The sequence below is a fragment of the Dermacentor andersoni genome, chromosome 1, assembly GCF_023375885.2.
Source record: "Dermacentor andersoni chromosome 1, qqDerAnde1_hic_scaffold, whole genome shotgun sequence".
Classification (NCBI taxonomy): Eukaryota; Metazoa; Arthropoda; class Arachnida; order Ixodida; family Ixodidae; genus Dermacentor; species Dermacentor andersoni.
The window spans coordinates 107,847,539-107,852,975 of NC_092814.1; positions in this window are offsets into that span (position 1 = coordinate 107,847,539).

Genomic DNA, 5,437 nt, shown 5'->3' on the forward strand with positions numbered 1-5,437 from the left:
ATGTAGCGAAAGTCTTTTAATTAATTTTGCGAGGGCAGTTTGCTGGCTATAAACGTACGAAGAAGTTGCTAAAACTCCAAAAAGAAAATGTTGTCGCTAACCTTTTCATGCGCCACTAAATTCTCTTGAATGAAAACTTACTTTAACCGCATTTCTTGAATCTTGAAAATCATAAAAAAGAATATCTGTAGAATAGATTAAGTACGTGCATTCTGCAGTGGGTTTTGTCAAGCTTACAGAATATGGACTCCATTAAAAAACTCACTACTTTAGTATTAGATATGAAAACAACCTATTTCTCGTCAGGCAGACTTGAAATACCCTTATTCAACAACTTGAAAATTATGCCTGGAGCAAACCTTTGTCAAAACAGTGAAATAACCTAACCCGCTACACACAATGACACATTGACGCCGAGCACCACTGACACCACTCGTTTTACTGAAACATTTCGCACGTGTGATCCAAACATGCAGCACAGTTCCAATCAGAAGTGTTCAAGATGAATGCGGCACATTTTAAATATCGTTACTTTAATCAATGTTGTTGCTCTTTGTGAACTATATTGGCGGACCTTATTGTGTACACAGCACCTGAAATAGTTAATCTGACTAAAAACCCGCTAAATTGAGCGACTTTCTAGCTAAGTTACCAAAACTGGCTTTTTGTATCATGCTATTCTACTGAGAAGGGAATAGGTTTGGGCATGTTGGTTAGTCAAGCAACATAGCGCACTAAGGACGAGGATCAAGTCGAGGCCGGACAAGCGCTAATCCAGGAGAGGGGAAATGCCCAAGGTACTAGAAATACGCTTGTTTGGGCATCTTGCTTATTCATCGTAATGCGAGTAACGTTACGATGAATGTGCTTGCCCTGTCTCCACTTGACCGTCGTCCTTACTGCGCTATGTTACTTGTATAGCGGTGAATGACCAACATGCGCAAAGCTGTTCCCTTCTGATATGTATATTCCTAGTAGATTAAGCCTTTCCTCTCCTCTGGATTAGCGCTTGTCCTGTCTCGACTTGTCTCTCGTCTTTACTGCGCTATGTTACTTGCATTGCGATGTTCTACTGAGCTTCATTCCCCAGTTTGCTGCACAATTTTATTTAATTAATCACTTTTGTTAGCAACTAAAAGGCAGCAGAAACAAAAGAGTGCTCTCTTGAGATCTTTGTGAAAATAAATAAATAAATAAGACGCCTTCATTTTCAAGTGGGCAATCGCACGCAAGGTTTTTATTAAGTCGCGATCCTAGTATGCTTTTTCAAGATTATATACACCAAAAGTGCGCGAACTCTTCGTTATTCATTTTGTCATTCATTTTGGCTGGTGGAAAGGCGAGGACACCCCAGACCACGATGCCTTCCTGGGCGTCGCCTCTGTAAAACTGCTGGCGTTGTACCCTAGAAAAGCAGTTTCGCTGAGTGGAGCTGCGGCGAAACGTTCTCGACATGCAGCGCTGTGAAGCCCGCGAGGTATCTTTCTTCCGGAGTGGCCTTTTCCTGCTTGCGTCGTCGGGATTGTTGGCTATCGTTTTTCCAGTCCCGACAAGGCAAGATCCCAGGGGCATTCGTGATGCTTGAACACTTTCGAGATAAGCGCGAAAACTTTTTCGCACACGAGTAAGTTGGCTAACGCAAGCATTCCACGCATGAAAAGGTTTGAGCTTGTTTTGAGAAGGAGGACCCGCCACGGTGGCTGTGGTGTTGCGCTACTAAGGCCCAAACGATAAAACGTTCCTTTCCTTCGACCTCTTCATAACCTTACGTGAAGCCTCCTTACAGCGAAGGGACGACGGAGGAAGCAAGAGTACTCTGAAAGCACCCTTCGCCCGTCCGTACTTAAGGAACGGTTGCTGTACGCATGGGCTCCAGAGCATCTATTATAAGCTTTACACGAACGCATTTATTGAATAAAAAGAAAGTTGGATGGTCACATAACCTTTAAATTTAATTGCTAATATGGAGACGCGTGGATGTTTTCTTCCAGTTTTGTTTACTAACACGAGAAACCACCGCAGTCGAGCGCAAAACTTGATATGTTCCAGCAGCACTAGCACGCCGGCGTTGCGAGATGCCACTCATGCCGAACGTGCAACTAGTACATTTTACGTGCGACTGAAACGATCGCTGACTCCTGGCATCGTGCTCGCGCTTCTCCGAAGGCGGGCGACATCGCGCATGTGCAAGCTAACCTCACCTGCGCTAGCACTGAGGTGAAGCGCTCGTTCAGGGCCAGGAGCAGCGTAAGGACACATGAAGGTAGCTTGGAGCAACCTTACGCTGAGGAAGCACCAAGGAAGCCTTCACCCAGGGCCCCTCAGTAAGGAAGCTTACAGCGTGACATAAGGTGGCCTCAAAGCAATGAAGGCTTCCTTACTGAGGTAAGGAGGATTTCATTGTTTGGGCCTAAGCCTCTCGATGAGGGTGAAATACAAAAAGCCCCGTACATTGGGTGCACGTTAAATAACCTCAGGTGGTCAAATCCGGAGCCCCACACGCCGGCGTGCCTTAGGATCAAATCGTTGTTTTTGCATGTAAAATCCCAGAATTTCATTTTAATGTTTTACTTTCAAAAGTACCGTGCCACTTCATAACTTGAAGGATTCGTTTGACTGCTACAGAGGTAGCAGTCAAACGCGAACTTACCTACTATGGCTGCTGCCGCAGAGACATGATCTCGTTGCAAGGGACGTGGGGATATTACGGTGATGCAAATAAATCAAGACAAGAGAGAGAGAGAGAGAGAGACAAAGGCAAAGTAAAGACAGGAAAGTTAAGCAGAGATAATCTCCGGTTGGCTACCCTGTACCGGGGGAGGGGCAAAGGGATGCGATAGATGAGAGAAAGAAAAAGAACTAAGAAAAACCCTACGCACACACACACACACACACACACACACACACACACACACACGCACGATACAGAACTGTTTCTGTGGGTACTGTCACGCAGCCCGCAAAGGCGTTCCTAGTGTTACGCAGTGTCAGCGTCCAATCCTACGTCACACAGTGTGCAGTCAGAATTTGTCACAAAGTACCGTGTCATTTAAGTAACGCAGCAGCGCCTTCATAGCGGATCGCGCTGATGTTCGCGTAGGCAAATTTCCAAGGATGTTGTTTTCCGTTAGTGGGCGCTTGTCCAGTTGGTCTAGGGTGGTTTAAAGGGCTGCTCGTTGCGGGGTTGAAACGAGGGCACTCACAACGAAGATGTGCGATTGTTTCGTTGGACCCGAAGAAGTCACGAAGTGGGCTGTTGGCAATTTCGATAAGAAAGGAGTTCACATTTGAAAATGCTACTCCAAGCCATAGACGGATTAGAAGGGTACAGTTACGTCGTGGAATGTCGGACGGAATACGGAGCTGTATATTAGGGTCCAGGGTATGAAGGCGTGCAATTGTGAATTCAGATGAATTCCATTCAGCTAATGTTAATTCACGCGGAAGTGCGGAAACTTTTTTCGCTGTGTCGGCTCTTGAAAAAGGAATGGCAACGCAGTTGACGCCGTTATGGGCAGATTGGGCAGCTGCGTCAGTTCGAACATTGCCATGTATGCCACAGTGACTAGGCAACCACTGATATATTGTGTCGTTCGTAAACTATGTGATGGTGGACCTCTCTGATCTCTGCGACGAGCTGCTTATGTGATCCATGGCGCAGCGCTGAGAGTACGCTCTGCAGAGCTGCCTTGGAATGGCAGAATATTGACCATACACGGGGTGGTTACTCCTGAATAAAATGAAGAGCAGCACTCAGGGCTACCAGTTCCGCAGCTGTTGTTGATGATACATGTATGTTGATGAGCTGTATTTTGACGGATCTTGCTGGTATCACCAGAGCGGCAGCTTAACTTGTAGGTGTGACTGAGCAATTCATATAGACATGTATGTGGCCACTGTGCACCTCATGTAAAAGTCCTAATGTGGCCTGCTTCAGGGCAAACGACAGAATGTTAGCTTTCTTCGTGATTCCTGGGATGGTGAGGTGTATATCAGGTTTGTGCTGGCACCATAAAGGTGAGGATGGTTTTGCTGTAGGCATGTAGTTCGATGGCAACGAGGTACGATTTGCAACAATTACAAAACTGAAAATTGTGTGGTCTTTCTGCAGGTAAAGTAGCAAGATGGTGAGAAGGTAGTCGGGCAACGTGCCGAATATGCGCTCTGAGAGCGTCGGGGGCTAAGTACGTTAATAATGGGTGATCTCGAGCTATGACAATCGTTGCTGCTGTAGACGCACAGTTCGGAAGACCGAGACACGTCCTTAGGGCTTGAGCTTGTACTCCCTGGAGTACACGCAGGTTCGTTTTGCAGGTGTTACCAAGCACAGGGAGGCAGTATCTCGCTAAACCGAGGAACAAGGCGTTATAAAGCTGCAGCATTGACCACACCGATGTGCCCCATGACTTTCCGTCGAGTAATTTGAGGAGTTGTATTATTGTCACTAACCTCCTCTTTAGGTATGAAAGGTGCGGGCTCCATGATAGGTCGCGGTCGATAATTACCCCTAAAAAGCAGCTAGTGTTTCCGTGCTTTTGCAATTGCTTGCCCATTGACACTTACAGCGTAAGGCTTTATTGCCTTCCGAGTGAATGTAACAAGGCAGCATTTCTCTGAAGGCAGCTCTAAGTTTTGTTTTCGCAAGTGCAGTGATGTTAACGTAGCTGCCTTTTGTAGCCTTGCTATTACCTGCAGTCGCGTTCCAGCAGACGCCCAGATGCAGATGTCGTCAGCATAGATTGATACTTGTACTGTGTTGGGCAAGCATCTGACTAGGCCAACGAGCACTAGGTTAAATAGGGTCGGGCTCAACACCCAGTCTTGCGGTACTCCATGGAATGTTTGGTGTTGAGTCGTGGCGCCATCCTCGGTTATCACGAAGGAATGCCTGTTGGTCAAATAACTGCACAGCCACTGAAAAGTGCGGCCACCGATTCCGGTTTTAATCAGGGCCTCTATAATGGCATAATGTGCTACATTCCCATAGGCGCCTTTTATGTCAAGGAATAATGCCACAGTGAGTCGTTTCAGACGTTTTTGATGTTGAAGAAACGTGACCAAAAGTTTCACGTAATAGTTCTGCGGAAGCCTGCAAGGTGCAGAGAAGTAAATTCTAAAAGGAAAATGAGAGATCCAGCCAAACGTAGCTAAGCACTACAGACGAAACCCATACGGATTCCTCGAAAGAACGGTTCCCTTTTCTTTCGAGGAACCCGTATGGGTTTTATTTGTAGCACTTAGCTACGTTTGGGTGGATGTCTCATTTTTCCTTTATAAAACGTGACCAAATTGATGACATTATCTATGGATGAGCGCCCACGCCGGAAGCCAGCCATAGCATCTGGGTACACGTTGTAATTTTCCAGGTACCATTCCAGGCGCGTTAAAATGATTATTTCCATTATTTTCCTGATGCAACTGGCCAGAGTGATGCGGT